This window comes from Salvia splendens, chromosome 15 (genome assembly GCF_004379255.2).
Source record: "Salvia splendens isolate huo1 chromosome 15, SspV2, whole genome shotgun sequence".
Classification (NCBI taxonomy): Eukaryota; Viridiplantae; Streptophyta; class Magnoliopsida; order Lamiales; family Lamiaceae; genus Salvia; species Salvia splendens.
In genome coordinates, this window is record NC_056046.1 from 26,409,165 (window position 1) to 26,429,911 (window position 20,747).

At 39.0% G+C, this 20,747-nt stretch overlaps 1 pseudogene; it reads left to right on the forward strand.

Moving 5' to 3' along the window:
* The first annotated feature begins 5,302 nt into the window (after positions 1-5,302).
* LOC121766931 lies at positions 5,303-20,136 on the forward strand (annotated as a pseudogene).
* Positions 20,137-20,747: the final 611 nt, after the last annotated feature.

A 20,747-nucleotide genomic window follows, 5' to 3' on the forward strand; every position in this document is an offset into this window, starting at 1 on the left:
GTGGGTCTGGGTTATCTCGAGTGCAAAGTACCACGATGGATTCTGTCTTTGACTACGCCAATTACTCTATGAAATCTTCTTTTTGGAGGAATGTGGTGCATGAAATGTAGTGAGGAGTAAAGAATAAACGCTGAGGTGGATATTAAATAAACACGTAAGCATGGATGCATGCATGCGTGGGGAAAATACGGATCAAATCATCACGCGTTGTAGTCCTTATTTGTTATTCTTAGTTTGTTAGATCTGAGATCGAGTTTGTTATTTGTAATTCACAGCTATATAAGCTGAGGTCTTTGAGTTGTAACAGATTATTATTGAATATTAATGCAAAATTCCCCTGTTCCCTCTTCTCTACTAACACCGCGTAGCTCAATTCGCGTGGGTGCTATTCCGGTCACCGTTCTTACCTCCGGCGACCCCAATACCGCACCAAGTGGTATCAGATTCACTGATCCGGAATCTGTGATGGTGGAGACACGCTCCGGCGATCTGCGCCGTCTGGAGGAGCTCCTCACGACCGCCATGGCGGACTTTTCTGCGAAGATCGCCGATGCTGATCGTCGGCGCGAGGAGAGCGATAAGCTGCGCGATACCTCCGATGGAGGTCGCGATCTGACCATGAAGGAGTTGCGTGAAGAAATTCTCGCCATTCAGCTGCAGCAGAACGAGATGATGTCTCGCTTTCATCCCGCGGCGGCTGGCGCGTCAACTGGTCCGTTCGGGCCGAATGGTGCTCCGCAGCGTCCTCAGTACTTTGCCACTCGTCAATCGAAGGTGGGTTTTCCGATTTTCAATGGTGAGGATCTGACGGGGTGGATTTTGCGGTGCGACCACTTCTTCACGGTGGATCTAACACCGGAGGAAGCGAAGGTGCGTCTGGCGGTGATCAACTTTGAGGGCCGCGCCCTTCAATGGTTTCAAAATTGGTCTAAGTATCATGATCGCCCAATGTCTGCTCCATGGCCGCTATTCCTTCAGGCGTTAGAGGGCAGGTTCGGCGATCAGCTCCTGGGGGATCCGATGACGGAACTTTTAGCTCTCAAACAAACAGGTTCGTTTGCCGATTATCACGATCGTTTTGAACTACTGCTTGGTCGTGTTTCACTTTCGGAATCTTATGCTATTAGCCATTTCATAAATGGTTTGAAACCATTTGTTCAAAAAGCGGTGCGCATGTTTATGCCGCAAACTCTCGTACATGCGTATGCCTTGGCTCGTTTACAAGATCTGTCCAATCCTCCGCGTGAAGGGTATTCTCAGGGTTCTAAACGGTTTGGCCCGGTTGATTCTAAGCCTCCCCACGTTTCTAATCCGCTGCTCCCTACACCTACTATGCCGGCTGTGAAAAACAGGAGACTACTGACCGAAGAGGAAATGGCGGATAAGAGAGCTCGGGGGTTATGTTATGGCTGCGATGAGAAGTTTGACAGGGGACACCGCTGTGCGAGGAAGCAATTGTACTTGTTGGAGATCGACGAGGGTGTGCGGATGATGGAAGCTGATGAGGAGGTTAGTGCAGAGGACTCTATGGAAGAGGAGAATCCTCTTATTTCCATTCATGCTCTCAGTGGTTCTTCATCTAGGGGGTTTAGGACGATGCGTGTTACGGGTAGAGTTGGGCAAAAGGCTGTGCATATACTCATTGATTCGGGTAGCACGCATAATTTTATGGATGTCCATTTGGCTAAGAAGGTGGGTCTCCACCTCACTCCAGTTAGCCCTGTGATGGTGGATGTCGCGGATGGGAATAGGTTGGAGTGTAACTCGATGTGTAGGGGTCTGAAATGGTCTCTGCGTGGCACAATTTTCATCACGGATGTGCTCTTACTGCCTTTAGGGAATTGTGACATGGTGCTCGGTATTCAATGGTTGGAGACTTTGGGTATTATACAATGGGATTTCAAAAATCTCACAATGGACTTTCATTTGGATGGCCGTAGACATACCTTGAGGGGAAGCCAAAGTGAGCACAAGGTGCACACTGTTTCTGAGAAACATATGAATAAATTACTGGCTTATGGTGAGGGTGTTCAGTTGTGTTGCATCCAGGTCAATAATGAAGGTAATGTTGACTTAGTGACTGTCAAGAATACTGAGGAACAGTCCAGTGAGCTCCCTGCCTCTATTCGCTCCTTCTTAAACTCTCAGACATCTGTTTTTGCCGAGCCTAGCTCTCTGCCTCCAATGCGCTCCCACAACCATAAGATAATTTTAATGCCTGGGGCTGCTCCAGTAAACTCTCGGCCTTATAGGCATTCAGCTATACAAAAAGATGTAATAGAGAAGCAAGTCTCTGATTTACTGCTGCAAGGCTTCATTCAGCCGAGTTCTAGCCCGTTTTCCTCTCCCGTTGTTTTAGTGAAGAAGAAGGATGGTACGTGGAGGATGTGTGTGGATTATAGACGGTTGAATAAACTGACCGTGAAGGATAAATACCCCATTCCACTGATTGAGGAACTTCTTGAAGAATTGAAGGGAGCAACTGTTTTTTCGAAGATTGATCTTCGAGCTGGCTACCATCAGATTCGTATGGAGCCTAATGATATTTCAAAAACAGCATTTCGCACTCACGATGGTCACTATGAATTTGCGGTGATGCCCTTCGGCCTTACCAATGCTCCCGCGACTTTTCAAAGTTTGATGAATGATATTTTTCGGCCATTCTTGAGGAAGTTCGTGCTGGTTTTTTTTGATGACATATTAGTCTATAGTGTGGATGTGGATACTCACTTGAGTCATTTGGAGCTGGTATTTGCTAAACTTAAGGAGCATTCTCTATTTGCTAAGGAGAGTAAGTGTGATTTTGCTAAGAATAAGATCGAGTATCTCGGCCATGTTATCTCGGCTCAAGGTGTTGCTACCGATCCTCAGAAATTGAGGGCCATGCAAGACTGGCCGACTCCTACTGATATTTCCAAGTTGCGGGGATTTCTTGGTCTAACGGGATATTACAGGAGGTTTATACGAAACTATGGCATTATATGTCGACCTTTAACGGATCTCCTCAAGAAAGATGCATTTAAGTGGGATAAGGCCGCTGATGCAGCTTTTGCTGAGCTCAAACTTGCGATGATCTCCCCTCCGGTTTTGGCCTTGCCGGACTTTTCTGTGCCTTTTATAGTGGAGACTGATGCCTCTAGCTTTGGAATAGGTGCGGTGTTGATGCAAAACCACCATCCCATCGCCTTTATCAGTAAAACGCTCTCTGCTAAACATAGAAGCCTCTCGGTTTACGATAAGGAGTTGTTGGCTATTGTTTTCGCGGTCACCCACTGGAGTCACTACTTGAGCCACCAACCTTTTGAGGTGCGGACGGATCATAAGACTTTAAGTCATTTATTGAATCAGAAGCTAACCACACCTGGCCAGCTTAGTTGGCTATCCAAGTTGATGGCATTTGACTTCGAAATCACTTACAAAAAGGGCGTGGATAATGTAGTAGCGGACGCCCTCTCTAGAGTTCATTCTTCGGATATATTCTGTATGGCAATTACCTCGGTTTCCACTGACATTTATCCTTTGATTGAGGCTACTTGGACCTCCGATCCCACACTGAAATCTACCATTTCTGTTTTGCAGCAGACCCCCTCGACTGCATCCAAATTTTCTTGGATAGGCAACCAACTGCGGCGAAAAGGTCGTTTAGTAGTTGGTAATGATCATGCCTTGCGACTTAAGATTATACACTTGTTCCACAATTCCAGTTCAGGGGGACATTCAGGCATTTTGGCTACGTACAAGCGGCTCTCTTCTCTATTCTATTGGCCGAACATGGAAAAGCAAATCAGAAATTACATACGCGAATGTGATATTTGCCAACGTTTCAAGTACGATCCTAGTGCGTACCCAGGCCTTCTACAACCACTTCCTATCCCAGAAGAGGCTTGGTCTCAAGTGAGCATGGACTTCATTGAGGGACTTCCCCTGTCCCATGGGAAATCTTCTATATTGGTTGTGGTCGATCGGCTAACGAAATATGGCCACTTCATCGGTCTTACACACCCTTACTCCGCTCTTACGGTGGCCCAGGCCTTCCTAGACTATGTATTCAAGCTTCATGGGTTGCCTACGGTCCTTATTAGTGATAGGGATAAGGTATTTCTTAGTAACTTTTGGTCAGATTTTTTCAAGCTTCAAGGGGTCGAACTTCACATGTCGACGGCCTACCACCCTCAATCCGATGGCCAAACGGAGGTGGTTAATCGTTGTTTGGAGACGTACTTGAGGTGTATGTGTGGTGATCAACCCACTGATTGGAGCAAATGGTTGAGCCTCGCTGAATTCTGGTACAACACGTCATTCCACTCGGCTATTGAGACCACCCCATTCGAGGCTTTGTACGGTTATTCCCCTCCCCTTCACCTTCCTTATTTTCGGGGGGATTCAGCGGTCCATGATGTCAATGAGAGTTTGTTAGCTCGTGAGGCAATGATTGAGGTCCTCAAGCATCATTTGGGCCGGGCACAACACCGCATGAAACAGCAACATGATAAACACCGCTCTGATCGGAAGTTCGCGGTCGGCGATTGGGTTTACTTGAAGTTGCAGCCCTATCGTCAGAACACCTTGAGGGACCGCCAGTTTCAGAAGCTCAGTCCTAGAATCTTTGGTCCGTTCAAGGTGGTGGATAAGTTTGGGGAGGTTGCTTATAAACTACTTCTTCCCCCTGATTGCAAGATCCATCCAGTTTTTCATGTTTCTCAGCTCAAGAAGAAGATGGGGCCTCTCTCGCAGCTCCACGGTACTCTGCCTACTGCGGGCAACTCCACATTTCTGGAGCCTGCTCAAATCCTCGAGCGTCGGCTGGTTAAAAGGGGTAATCGGCCGGCCACTCAAGTCCTTGTTCATTGGGCTAATTCCTTCCCGGAGGATGCTACATGGGAGTTCCTTCATGATATTCAGGAACGGTTTCCACACTTCCAACCTTGAGGTCAAGGTTTCTTTTGAGGGGGGGGGAGATTTGGTGCATGAAATGTAGTGAGGAGTAAAGAATAAACGCTGAGGTGGATATTAAATAAACACGTAAGCATGGATGCATGCATGCGTGGGGAAAATACGGATCAAATCATCACGCGTTGTAGTCCTTATTTGTTATTCTTAGTTTGTTAGATCTGAGATCGAGTTTGTTATTTGTAATTCACAGCTATATAAGCTGAGGTCTTTGAGTTGTAACAGATTATTATTGAATATTAATGCAAAATTCCCCTGTTCCCTCTTCTCTACTAACACCGCGTAGCTCAATTCGCGTGGGTGCTATTCCGGTCACCGTTCTTACCTCCGGCGACCCCAATACCGCACCAGAATGGTGCTGGAGATGTGCTACCTTGAAGCTTCCAGAATTGGTGGGGTGGAATTGGGTGTTTGTCTCTCTCCTGGGATAGGCATGAATTTTGCTATGGGCCAGATGACTGAGTTGCTCACTAGGTCCACTTTCTTGAATCTTTATTTACCTTTCGAAGTAATGAATTAATAGTATGAAATATTTTAATGTTGGACTGTATTAAAGAGGTTGAAATTGGTGTTAGAAATTGATAGCTGCAATTAACTCTTGCCTCTTAGCTTCAGTTTTCTCATATAGTAGTAATATTTTTCCTTTAAATGCTAATAAACTTATTTATATCCACTGAACATATTTTTGATTCATGGGATATGGATATTTGAGCAATCTCTGAAAAAAAGCAAATTAAAAAAAAAAAAAATTCAAAACTGCAACGGGGAATTACATAATCTAGAAAACTGGGACATAATTAAAGCACAGACACATCATAGTTGGCGGCGATGTATATTTAGTGAAAATAATCAACAAGATGCTATTCATTTGGTAATTAATAAGGATTTTGATGTCAATAAGGATTATTTGTACACTTACATTTGAGGATGTGGAGTTCTGATGTCTCGAAAGAAAGAGGTTTATTAGCATATCAAAAACCTCTTTTATGTGCTAGCCCCGGCAGATGTAACATTTTTTGTGCAGAAAGAAGATTGATAAAAAACATAAGTAATCAATAATATGACACTGGCACGATCTGTTTATCTCTTCTAGATTTTAATGTTCTTTTCGTTTTATTAATGACATGCACCTTAATGTGCAGTTGGCAGGTCTTAATATCAATGCCAGCTGGGGAAAAATTGGATCTACCTTATTCTCTGAAGGAAGTAGAAGAAACACCTCTTGATCAGGTTAGTGGCTGACTACTGATTACTTTTAATCATGAGTACCTATTCATTTTTACTCGTGCCTCTTTCTTTGGATATGCCATTGTTTAGTTATTGCTTGCTAATCTAGCAAGTGTGACTGTTAGTTAATAGCCAACCCATTCCTCAAATTTGTTAAACTATTTGCATAACTGATTTAGATAATGCTCTTAAGCTAAGATCTCTTTTTTTTCTATCGTGAGTTTCCCCTTACATTTTAGCTTTAATGCATCATTCCTATGGAATATTCATTGCTAGACTTATCACATACTCACATGTACTAGACTTGTCACATACTCACATGTACCTTTTTTTCTTGTTTATGGATCTGTTTCCATGTTATCATTCATCTAAATTACATGTTGATTATGCAGGAACTGGAATTTGTAGGGGAGCTTCCAGAGAAGGTTTCTTGCTATCAAGGAGTATTTTATAATTATTTGAGCATAGGTTTGTGTTTGAATGCTAAACTTTCTCTTTAATTTTGATTCGAATTTTGCTTATATTGTATGCTGCAGCCTACATGTATTATAGTTTCCCTTATCCACACACCACGCCAATACATATGGACATGCAGTAGTCACCACAAAAATCCTCCCTCGATCTCTGCCTTTCCAATGTCCTCATGATTTTCAGTGATTGGTTTTGTTGGGAACCAATTTATTCCAAATTTGATCTTTATCGGTTTTATAGTTTTCAATTCTCATACAAGACTTTCATTGATTTTGTCGTCTTCATTATGATATGTATTTTTGGCATTGTGTAACTCTCCATTAGATTTTTATCTTAAGTTACTTAAGTTTTCATAAGCATATATTTAGCCAAATGTAGGTTGTGTTATTGTATTAAAATGGCATGCATATTGCTTCTTTAATAAGTTGAAAATGTGTATTAAAATGGCATGCATATTGCTTCTTTAATAAGTTGAAAATGTAAGCTAGAGAATTGAATGTGCTAGTAGATAGATGATTCAAAGAAGTTGCTTATCTAGTGTTATGTATATACACTCAGACTTCTTATGAAGCACTAACCTTTCTCTCTGCAGGAAATCAGGCAACAGTAGGGCAGAAAGTGTGGAAAGAAACTTGGAAGGGTTAGAAAATAAGAGCAAAATGTGGAGAAAAGAAGAAAAAAAGTAGAAAAAAGGGGAAGCAGATAAAAAGAAAAAAAGAAAAAAGAAACAAAAAAAGAAAAAAAGGAAGCAGATATGTGGGAAAAAAAGAAAAAAACAGAGAGCATAATTAAAGAAAGAGTTCCATGAAAATGTGAAGAATAAGCTATGGGAGGAAGACGACGATTTGGCGATGCTTCAACTTGAAGCACTTCTGGAAGAGAAATCATGACCGGAAAATGAGAATGCAAACTTGACTAGTGAAAACCAGTACCAGCATCAGCTAGTGGAGTACCCTCGATCAACAGATCCGAAATTGCATGAAAATAAGGCTGCCAAATCTTCTTTCAGGGTATGTTGTCTCGTGTAGTTTCTTCCCAGTATCTACATCCGTAGTGCCATTGTTTTTTAGGCTGAAAGTGCTACTGACAAGGCAGAATGTAAGTTCATCAATTTCCTAGCATTGCCAAATTTTTCCAACACTTATGTCCTTAAAAGTTGTTCTTATTGCCGTGAAATTTGTCAGCTGCTTGATTTATAGATTCTTAATGTTTGGCTCATTTTATGTATATATACTCAGATTTCTTAGGAAACACTAACCTTTCTCCCTGCAGGGTTTTTATTAAAGAGGAGTATGAAAACTAATGGTTGGAGCTGCACATGGTTCGTGTTGAATGGATAAACAGGACAAGTGAGTTCCTTCACTTGCCCAACTACTTATAGAAGCAATGTCTTTTCATCACACTGGAGGTACTTTATGGCTGTGTGATACATATTTTACTGAGCACTCTCATTTTGTCCTAAAATATTTTTATATGCTACAAGAGCTTCTAAAGATGTTAGAAACTGGGGAATTTTAAATTATATTACAAAGACTAAGGAATCATACGGAGGACATATTAATAACTACCAATCAGAATGGAATTTCATTGTTGCATGTTGTGGAGCTATATGACTTGAACATGTTTTACCGGAATGATGTCGTACAGAACTCTTCATTATTCGAACTTCTGGTCCATCACAGTTCATCTTGATTGTCACTAATCTTATTTGAGCTCTATATTGTTGGCATTATGTTTTGAATCTGGATTATCGTACCTGTCCAGGGTTCTGGCTTGATTATGGTTTCTTTCTTTGAAGTCAATTACCCCAAGTTGCGTATGGTTTCCACCATTTACACAATGGAAAACCTTACCTTGCTCAAGGTCCTATTTCAAATAAGGTCCTATTTTTTTTCTTATTCATGAAATTAATAGGTGAAGAAAATAGAAACAGAAATTTATCTGCCAATCTGTCAAATTTTGTTATGTGTCTGAGTAATTTTATTTATTTTTTAAATAGGCACAAGAAATGTTGGAGTGATCAGCAAAGTAGATCAATCAGATCCAAAGGTTCTTGCTGCTGGTGGCTGTGTTCGTGGATGCCTTAGGGATCTCAACGGACACGGTAGGTTTCCGGTCCACCAACTGGAGTCATTCCACTTGGTACAAGAAATGTCTTATCGAGGAATTTTGGTTGGGTATGCTTTCATGTGTCCATGCTCACATTTCGTTTCTGCGAAGCTAGTCTCCTACAAGTCCTTATAAATCTTCAAAATTTCATTTTGCAGGGATGTTCATACCCATTTAATTGGAAATCATCTGTTAAAAGAACTCTTGATATGGTCGCCCGTGGTCCTACTGCTCATCTTGCCAGGTCTTCTCTTAGTTTGTTAACTTCAATGATCATTCATATAATGGGGTTGGTGCTTATATAGTGGAGTTGATGCAGTAATGTTTGTATGTTTGTGCCTGTGCTCCTTTGACTGGCATAGATTTAGTCAGTAGAGGGATGGATTGAGTAGGTCACAACTAGAGAAAGCAAAAATGTTTCACTTACACATTATAACAATTTATTTATTTGTTGGTCTAAAAAAAAGAAACTTGAAGATTAATATGGATTTTCTATCTAGATTAGCTCTGTGGGATATATTTTTGATTCATGGGAGATTAACATTTGAGCAATCTCTGAAGAAACGCAAATTAAAAAAAAAAAAAAATTAAAATGCTGCAAAGGGGAATTTCATAATCCTGGGAACTGGGATGTAAGTAAAGCACTGACACATCATAGTTGGTGTCGATGTATACTTAATGAAAATAATCAACAAGATGCTATTCATTTTGGTACTTAATAAGGATTTTGATGTCAATAAGGATTATCTGTACACTTGCATTTGAGGATGTGGAATTCTGATATCTTGAAGAAAAGGTTTATTAGAATCTCATAAACCTCTTTAATGTGCTAGCCACGGCAGATGTAACAATTTTCTGCAGAAAGAAGATTGATAAAAAGCATAAGTAATTAATAATGTGACACTGGAAGGATCTTTTTATCTCTTGTAGATTTTGATGTTCTTTTCTTCTTATTAATGACAGGCAGTAATTAACCTTTCTCCCTGCAGGAAATCAGGGAACACTAGGGCAGAAAGTGTGGAAAGAAACTTGGAAGGGTTAGAAAATAAGAGCAAAATGTGGAGAAAAGAAGAAAAAAAGTAGAAAAAAAAGAGGAAGCAGATATGTTGAAAAAAAAAGAAAAAAAAAAGAAACAAAAAAGAGAAAAAAAGGAAGCAGATATGTGGGAAAAAAAAGAAAAAAACAGAGAGCATAATTAAAGAAAGAGTTCCATGGTCATACCCATTTAATTGGAAATGTTCAAAATTTCATTTTGCAGGGATGTTCATACCCATTTAATTGGAAATCATCTGTTAAAAGAACTCCTGATATGGTCTCCCGTGGTCCTACTGCTCATCTTGCCAGGTCTTCTCTTAGTTTTATATAGTGGAGTTGATGCAGTAATGTTGTATGTGTGTGCCTGTGCTCCTTTGACTGGCATAGATTTAGTCAGTAGAGGGATGGATTGAGTAGGTCACAGCTAGAGAAAGCAAAAATGTTTCACTTACACATTATATATTGACATTCATGTGATTATAACAATTTATTTATTTGTTGGTCTAAAAAATGAAACTTGAAGATTAATATGAAGTTTCTATCTAGATGCAAGACTTTCATTGATTTTGGCGTCTTCATTATGATATGTATTTTTGGCATTGTGTAACTATCCATTAGATTTTTATCTTAAGTTACTTAAGTTTTCATTAGCAAATATTTAGCCAAATGTAGGTTGTATTATTGTATTAAAATGGCATGCATATTGCTTCTTTAATAATTTGAAAATGTAAGCTAGAGAATTGTATGTGCTAGTAGATAGATGATTCAAAGAAGTTGCTTATCTAGATTTATGCATATACACTCAGACTTCTTATGAAGCACTAACCTGTATCCCTGCAGGATTTTTGTAATCCGGCAACACTAGGGCAGAAAGGTTGGAAAGAAACATGAAGGATTAAAATAAGAGCAAAATGTGGAGAAAAGAAGAAAAAAAGAGGAAGCAGATATGTGGAAAAAACAGAAAGAGAAGAAAAAAAAGAAAAAAATTGGTGAAACAGATCTAGAAAAAAAGAAAAAAAAACAGAAAAAGAAGAAAAAAGGGGAAGCAGATATGTGGAAAAAAAAGAAAAAAAAGAAAAAAAACAGAGAGCATAATCAAAGAAAGAGTTCCAAGAAAATGTAAAGAAAAAAGTAGCCAGAATAAGCTGTTGGAGGAAGACGACGATTTGGCCAGGCTTCAACTTGAAGCACTTCTGGAAGAGAAATCAAGACCGGAAAATGAGAATGCAAGCTTGACTAGTGAAAACTAGTACCACCATTAGCTAGTGGAATACCCTTGCTCAACAGATCCAAAATTCCATGAAAATAAGGCTGCCAAATCTTCTTTCAGGGTATGTTGTCTAGTGAAGCTTCTTCCCGGTATCTACAGCCGTAGTGCCGTTCTTTTGTAGGCTGAAAGTGCTAGTGACAAGGCAGAATAGATAAATAAACTAAGAAATATAATCAGTTCAAAAGGAGGTCAAGTGAAGGGTGAATCTAGCCCTCCATTGCACCAAAGTCTTTCTGATGGGGACCTCTCTAGAAGTTTTATTTTTTCTACCTTCTTTTTCTCTTCGTCAACTTATGCTTAAGTTTTCTATCTCAAAATGTTTTTCAGTGCTTGAACTTACATAAGCTGGTAGTTTGATCCTCTATTTAGTTAGTCTATTCTCGTATTTTATTCTGTTCCAAAAGTAAAAACAGTTTTTTGTACACTCCAATGCACAAAAATTCCTATTTAAGAGAAACCATGGTGCGTATGAAAAGTTACTGCAGTCTTTAGGCCTTCACCTAGTTGTGTCTGAACTTGAGCTAGTTACTTTCTATGCACTCTGCAGATATGGCGAGATTAGAGAAGTTTGGCTAGATGGTGCAAAGGGTGAAGGGGAGAAATAAATGCAGTACTTCTTTGATGATTGGTAGTTTTATTCATCAACATGACAACATCAACCCAGGGCTGTCATATTCTCCGATGCTTGTCCAGACACAAGGTGGATTGGGGACGAGGCTGGCGTCACTGGGAGTACTTGTTGGTCTCTCTTCAACCGCACCAAAGGCATGATTGGCAACACTAGTAAGTCCACATCTCGACCGTTGCCCCCAATATTGAGGGATATGGTTCATTTGGAGGAATTGGGATATTAGATCACTATTCATATAATTGTTCCTCTTATCAAATGATGCTAATGATTGTTTATCATGGCCTACGGCCAAAGTATTCTGATTTTTAAGTTGGCTGATGGAATTTCTCTTCATGTCACAGTGTGTATGCTGAACATAGTGATGCAATATTGCTGGTTGTCATACCTGCTGCACAAGCTCCAGAAGTCGCATCAACTAAAACTATTAGAATTGCAAAGGGACTAGCTGGAGAATGTCAGTTTGCTATCCAATTTTTTCTTATTCGTAAAATTAAATGTGAATAAAATAGAAACACAACTTTATCTGCCAATCTGTCAAATTTTGTTATGTGTCATATTTATTTTTTAAATAGGTACAAGAACTGTTGGAGTGATCAGCAAAGTAGATCAATCATCATTAGATCCAAAGATTCTTGCTGCTGTGCAGTCTCTTTAGGTAAATCAAGGACCAAGAAGTACATCTAACATCCCCTGGGTTGCTGTCAGTCGGTCACTGTACCATCTGCTCAGTCAGGGAGCGTTGGAGCTGATAATTCTTTATAAAATGCATGTCGAGCTGAGAGTGAAAGTTTTAAATCTATACCTACTGGAGCACGTCAAGCTTGGGAGGTTAGCATTTGTGGAGATCCTCGCTCAAAAGATCTGAAATCACATGAAAATAAGGCTACGAAATCTTCTTTCAGGTTTGTTGTCTCGAGAAGCTGCTTCTGTCCTAGTTTTGTCTGGACGCATTGATTTTTTTTAATCAAAAACACCCATTGTGGGTGGGGGATTTAGGCAGACCCCAACCTGTAAATAAGATCAAAATATAACGTTCCGAAACACGATCCAAGCCCAAAAGTGACTAGGATCTAAAGACAGAACAAGAGCAAATAAATAGGAGATCCCACAAGACGGGTACCTCCGTGCTATCAGGACTAAACTAGAACTAGGATGGACAAAACGAAGAACTAAGAGAATAGTAACAAGAACCAACATAAGAACGAAATCAATTTCATTGCATCATATGCTAGAGTATGATGAACTATTTACGCCTATATTGATTAATGATTATTAATATTGATATTAATCGTGTGACTACTGTAGGCTCCGGGACAAGTCCCAAGTAGTGCAGGACGAACTTTTCAGGCTTGGTGAACTGATGGTTCATTGTTCAGAGGGTATAAGAGCTTTAGCCCATGACCTTTGCCGTGAATTTGAGGACAAGTTCCTCCATCATATCACAACTGGAGAGGTAATGCTCTAAACTAGGGAAAGGACTTGTATGCCATTTTATAATATTTTGCTCTAAATATGATTATGTTACAATATGCCATAGCTAACAGAACTCTGATGGATCTTCCAGCGTGAGATCTATTGTTGTTCTTAATCTTCCTGGCTATGGAAGTGGAAGAAATCCATGGGGCAAGCTAAAGCTAGATTATGTAGAGAAGGTACTTAAAAATCCACAGTTTATAACTTCAGCTGATTATGAAAATAGCATTATTCTTTTCTGTTTTGTGTTCAAGAAAAGTATATATTATGGCTTGCTTGAGTGCAGGATTAATTTTATATTCACAATATTTTTCTAGAAATGTGTTTTCTACAGTAAAGGCTCCTGGGTTTTAGATATTTACCTCCAAATCATTACTATTCTTGAACATATACATTCTGATTTCTGTCTTTTACTGAGAGATGTTAAATTTATTTTTTTCACCCTACAACCAGCTTTCAATGGCGCTTCATGGTTTCATTCTTCACATTAAAAACGGAAATATTTTGTGGGGTACTTTTTAGATGGCGCATTTCGTCCTATTAAATGTTACAGTATTCCTTGAAAGCTTCACTTTCAAATGTAAGTTTTAAAATAGCTAAGACATTAAGTAAAAAGTGAAACTAAAAAAGAACATTTCTTTGGAGATTGCAGTAAGTGGTTGCACAACAACGGTGGAAAGGGAAAGATCCCCCCTCCTCTCCTGGTTTTTTGGGAGATCAAGGCCTAGTTAGTTTTATATAATACATATTCCGGTGGCTTCTGCGTCTCCTCTACAGTGATGCCTAGAAATGATCTCTGTTGAGAATGTAGATATTATCTCAAAATGTTTTCCAGTTCTTGAATTTACATAAGCCGGTGGTCTGATCCTCTATTTAGTTAGTCTATTCTCGTATTTTATTCCGTCAAAAAGTACAAAACAGTTTTCTAAACACTCCAATGCACAAAAACTCCGATTTAAGTGAAGCCATCCATTGTGGTGCAAATGAAAAGTTACTGCAGTCTTTAGGCCTTGACCTAGTTGTGTCTGAACTTGAGCTATTTCTTGCTATGCGCTCTGCAGATATGGCGAGATTAGAGAAGTTTGGCTAGATGGTGCAAAGGGTGAAGGGGAGGATTAAATGCAGTACTTCTTTGATGATTGGTTTAGTTTCATTCATTAACATGACAACATCAACCCAGGGTTGTCATATTCTCCAATGCTTGTCCGGATACAAGGTGGATTGGGGACAAGGCTGGAGTCTCTTGGAGTACTTGTTGGTCTCTCTTCAACTGCACCAAAGGCATGATTGTCAACACTAGTAAGTGCACATCTCGACCGGTGCCCACAATATTGAGGGATATGGTTCATTTGGAGGAATTGGGATATTAGATTACTATTCATATAATTGTTCCTCTTATCAAATGATACTAATGATTCTTAATCATGGCCTAGGGCCAAAGTATTCTGATTTTTAAGTTGTCTGATGGAAATTCTCTTCATGTCAGAGTGTGTATGCTAAATGTAGTGATGCAATATTGCTGGTTGTCATACCTGCTCCATAGAATCAAGAAATTGCATCCGCCAAAGCTATTAGAATTGCAGAGTAACTAGATGGAGAATGTAAGTTTGGTATCCAATTTTGTCTTGACTAATTAATGGGAAGAAAATAGAAATAGAACATTTTTCTGCCAATGTGTTAAATTTTGTTATGTCTCCGAGTAACTTTTATTTATTTTTTATATAGGTACAACAACTGTTGGAGTGATCAGCAAAGTATATCATTCATCATCAGGAATCTAACCTAGAAGATGTTGCAAAAGATGAGGAAACTCATCATCAAAAGAGCTCTAAATATAAAAAGAAAATGGTCCAGATTCGGGGAAAGCACCCAGTCTAGTATTCAAGATAACAAGTAGAGTTCCATGTAAGACAGTCCTGAAATGTACCAAAAATATTGCTGCATTCTCTTTCTGAAACATATTGCAAATTCAGCTTATAGACAGCTAAATAGAGCTCCCTGATATCTACATCCCATAGTGCCGTTGTTTTGAAGGCTGAAAGTGCTACTGACAAGACAGAATGGATAATCAAACTATGAAGTATGCAATTCATCGCTTATTGAAGCTTGTTTTTAGAAAAGCAAAAGAAAGGGTGTTATATCTCTTGATTGAATCTATTTAAGCAAACTTTATAGCTGACAGGTGCAAGTCTTAGGTGGGGAGAAGTTGATATGTTCTTTCTGTTTTACAGAGATCATCTAAAAATATTATCTCATGCATAAAAAATTTTGTATTTGCAACACATGAGGTTAGTATCTAATTTTTTTTATCTTCTTGGTTCGGCAGCTCCACCAGTGATATTGATTGATTTTCCCGGAGCAGATAAGGGAAATGTATATGATTCATTGGTGAGTAACTTCTTAACAAGATTTTATTTCAATTGTATTGATTGAGTGGAATACACTGGAATTTAATAGAATTTGCAGTTGCACTTTTGTTGATATGCATACTGCAGTTGCAGTTTCGTTGAACAATTGATAATGCTTTAGTCATAATGAATTTTTACCTTCTTACTCTTACTGAATGATACTAATGATTGTTAATCATGGCCTAGGGCCCAAAGTATTTTAATTTTTTATTTGTCTGATGTCATTTCTCTTCATTTAAATTGTGTATGCTGAATGTAGTGTTGCTATATTGCTCATTGTCATACATGCTGCACATGCTCCACCAGAAGTTGCATCAGCCAAAGCTATTAGAATTGCAAAGGAAAACTAGATGGAGAATGTCAGGTTGCTATCCAATTTTTTCTTATTCATGAAAGTACGAGGTGAAGAAAATAGAAACAGAACATTATCTGCCAATCTGTCAAATTTTGTTATGTGTCTAAGTAATTATATACCATATTTTTTAAATAGGTACAAGAGATGTTGGAGTGATCAGCAAAGTAGATCAATCTGATTCAAAGATTCTTGCTGCTGTGCAGTCTCTTTTGGTAAATCAAGGGCCTAGAAGTACATCTGACATCCCCTGGGTTGCTGTAATTGGTCAGTCGGTTGCTGTAGCATCTGCTCAGTCAGGGAGCGTTGGAGCTGATCATTCTCTAGAAAATGCATGGCGAGCTGAGAGTAAAAGTTTTAAATCTACACTGACTGGAGCACTAAAAGTAAGTTTGGGAGGTTAGCATTGTGGAGACCCTCGCTCAACAGATCCGATATCACATGAACATAAGGCTACGAAATCTTCTTTCAGGTATATTGTCTCGAGAAGCTGCTTCTGTCCTAGTTTTGTCTGGACGCATTGATTTTTTTAGTGCATCATTTGCTACAGTATGATGGACTATTTACGCCTATACTGAATATTGATTATTGATATTGATATTGATCGCGTGACTACTGTAGGCTCCAAGGTAAGTCCCAAGTAGTGCATGATGAACTTTTCATGCTTGGTGACTGATTGTTCACAGTTCCGAGGGTATAAGAGCTTTAGCTCTTGAACTTTGCCGTGAATTTGAGGGCTAGTTCCTCCAGCATATCACAACCAGAGAGGTAATGCTCTGAACTCAGGGAAAGGACTATATGCACATCTATACACACGTATACATATAATGTATCTCTGAGGTGGAATGATGTCCCATGGAACTCTTCATTATTCGAACTTCTGGTCTATCACATTTCATCCTTATTGTCATTATCTTTATTTGAGCTATATATTGCTGGTATTATGTTTTGAATCTGGATTTCCTTACCTGTCTAGTGTTTAGGCTGTGATGTGGTTTCTAGCTTTGAAGGAAATTTTCCCAACTGGATCAATCAACTACCTCTGGATAAACATTTCGACATCAATAAAGTTAAAAGAGTTCGTGTTTCAATTAGTTTTGTCATTTTGAGTATGAGTTTTAATGCCTCGTGTTTGTATTAACGCTTTTAAGTTGAACCAGATTGTGCTCGAAGCAGATGGTTACCAACCATATCTTATCTCTCCTATAAAGGACCGAGGTCATTAATTAAAGGTGTATTGTGCTAGCAAAAGAATCTTCACACCTATGTGTCGATGAGGTAAATATACATTGGTTCTTTCACCTATTGAGTCTATTGTGCTTGTAGATGTATTTGATTAACAATTAACTTTATTACCTTTTGTAGGTACTCCGGGTTCTAGTTGATATTCTCTCCCCTTCTGCAATTCCACAACAGGCTTTGGAAGATGTCCTCCTTTTAAGCGCGAGGTGGATGAGATGCTTTTACTTCATTTACTGTCGACATTATGTGTTATTTATTTTATTAGATCTTCATTGGGCATTCTTTTGTGAAACTTATGCAGGTTATAGCAATTGCCATAACTGGTTTGGAAATATTCAAGAACGAAGCTAAAAACATTGGGGTTGCACTTGTTGACATGGAGCATGCATATGTTCCGCCTCTACATTTCATACGTCTAATGCAGAGGAGGTGAGTACCGCAACTGATTTAGTACTACTTTCTCCGCATTTGAATCTATATTCTTTTATTTTTACTATCTTTGATTGTGCATCCCTAATGCATATGACAATTTCCAGCAAGGGTGGTTCTGCACACCATGCTACAGTTATCCATGTTTAAGGTTGGTTTTGTGTGACATTCTTGTAACTGACCATTAAACATTACTTCTTGAGTCCCTCTCTGAATATTTTCAAGATTTGTCACCGTATCCACCATGCTAACCAGCTAACTACAAGATTGTCAGTCTTGCACAAGGTGGTTCTTTATCATTGAAATGTCATCTGAGCTCTTTATTAGCAGTGGTTTTGGTTGCATGAAGAACTTTATTATACACCCTCCGTCCCACAATAGGAGTCATATTTGGTGTGGGAACGGTTTTTAAGAAATGTAAAGAAAAGTGGATTAGAAAAGTTAGTGGAATATGAGGTCCACTTTGTTATATTGGTTTATTAATAGAATGTGAGTGAAGTGAGTTAGTGGAATATGAGGTCCACATTATGCCATAACTAACCGAATTCTGATGGATCTTCCAGCGTGAGATCTATTGTTGTGCTTAATCTTCCTAGCTATGGAAGTGGAAGAAATCCATGGGGCAAGTTAAAGCCAGATTATGTAGAGAAGGTACTTAAATAATCCACAGCTTATAACTTCAGCTGTTTATGAAAATAGCATTATTCTTTTCTGTTTTGTGTTCAAGAAAGTACATATTATGGCTTGCTTGAGTGCAGGATTAATTTTATATTCACAATATTTTTCTAGAAATGTGTTTTTACAGTAAAGGCTCCAGGGTTTTAGATATTTACCTCCAAATCATTACCATGCTTGAACATATGCATTCTGATTTCTGTCCTTTACTGAGAGATGTTAAATTTATTTTTTTCGCCCTACAGCCAGCTTTCAATGACACTTCATGGTTTCATTCTTCGCATTAAAAACGGAAATATTTTGTGGGGTACTTTTTAGATGGCGCATTTCGTCCTATTAAATGTCACACTATTCCTTGAAAGCTTCACTTTCAAATGTATGTTTTAAAATAGCTTAGACATTAACTAGAAAGTGAAACTAAAAAGAACATTTCTTTGGAGATTGCAGGAAGCGGTTGCACAACAACAGTGGACAGGGAAAGATCCCCTCTCCTGTACTGGTTTTTTGGGAGATCAAGGCCTAGTTAGTTTTATATACTACATATTCTGGTGGCTTCTGCGTCTCCTCTGCACTGATGGTTAGAACTTATCTCTGTGTATGTAGGAATTCTATTTTATATCTAGTCCTAATTATATTTCTCTTAAACTTTTATTTGACCAATTTTATTTGATCGCTCGACGAGGATTTTATGGATTACAAGATGATGAATCTTTTATTCATTTTTTTCTCATTTTCTCATTCTTCCTCCTTTTTGTTTTGTTAGAGGGGTATTTTCAGGCACACCCCGATGATGGTTGTCTGGAAATATTTTGTTCTAAACATGGATGGCATGCTTCGATGGTTATGGCTGAAGTATTATCCGCCAAACACATAGCACAGGTAGTGTACTGTTTTTCCAGCTGGGTTGAACAAAAAAACTAAATTATCTTGTTTGTGGGCCAATGAAAATAGATCATTTTTAATACCGATCATAATATTGATTGTTTTTCATTTGTTCCGTCTCTCAAGCAAATGACTAGCAACTACTGTTGGGGTGGGGGGACCTCACCAGAAGTTTTCTTTTTTCTACCTTCTTCTGTTTCTCTTCGTCTACTTATGCTTGAATTTTTCTATCTCAAAATGTTTAGTGCTTGAACTTACATAAGTCGGTGGTCTGAGCCTCTATTTAGTTAGTCTATTCTTGTATTTTATTCCTTTAGGAAAGTACAAAACAGTTTTCTGAACACTCCAATGCGCAAAAATTCCTATTTAAGGGAACCATCCATTGTGGTGCATATGAAAAGTCACTGCAGTCTTAGGCCTTCACCTAGTTGTGTCTAAACTTGAGCTAGTTTCTTGCTATGCACTCTGCAGATATGGCGAGATTAGAGAAGTTTGGCTAAATGGTGCAAAGGGTGAAGGGGAGAAATTCATGCAGTACTTCTTTTATCATTGGTTTAGTTTCATTCATCAACATGACAATATCAACCCAGGGCTATCATATTCTCCGATGCTTGTCCAGACACAAGGTGGATTGGGGACGAGGCTGGCGTCGCTGGGAGTACTTGTTGGTCTCTCTTCAACCGCACCAATGACATGATTGGCAACACTAGTATGTCCGCATCTCGATCGTTGCCCCCAATATATTGAGGGATATAGTTCATTCGGTGGAATTGGGATATTAGATCATAATTCATATAATTGCTCCTCTTATTATTTGATACTAATGACTGTTAATCATGGCCTAGGGCAAAAGTATTTTGATATTTATGTTGTCTGATGGCATTTCTCTTCATGTCGGAGAGTGTATGCTAAACGTAGTGATGTAATATTGCTGGTTGTCATACTTTAAGAGGGGAAAAAATAGAAAAAGAACATTTTTCTGCCAAAATGTCAAATCTAGTTACGTCTCTGAATAACTTATATTTATATTTTTAAATAGGTACAAAAAATTTGAGATGAATGGGAGCGGGGAAGAGGAAGAAGGTGTGAGTGAAGCCGAGGAAAAGGAAACTTCTAGTGCTGAGAACAAGTCAGAGCCATCACTAGAAAAGCGAGAAGAAATAGATATTGTTGGAGTGGAACCAGCAGAAAAGGAGTCCCAAACTGAAAAAGAGTCGATCACCTCACCTCCTGAGGACAAAGCGTCACAGGTCATTCCAGAGGAACCAAAAGATGAACCTCAAGAGAAAGGAGAAAAGGTCATCGAGCGTGATGTGGAACTCGACAATACGCTATTCTATCTCTAGTCAAGAAAATTGCATGTGCGCGGTTAGAAGGTGGAGGAATTCACAACTGCGGTGAAAGGAGAGAATACACCAACGGAGAGACCACCTCCAATGATTGACAAGTATGATGGGTGTTGCGAGGAAGAAGAAAGACCGAGGCTGAAGAAGGGGAGAACCAAAAGAAGTGCTGCAAGATTCATCTACTGGGTGCAGCTTCAATCATGGCCGGAACTGCTTAAGACAAAGAAGCCTCCTAACCCTGGAGTGC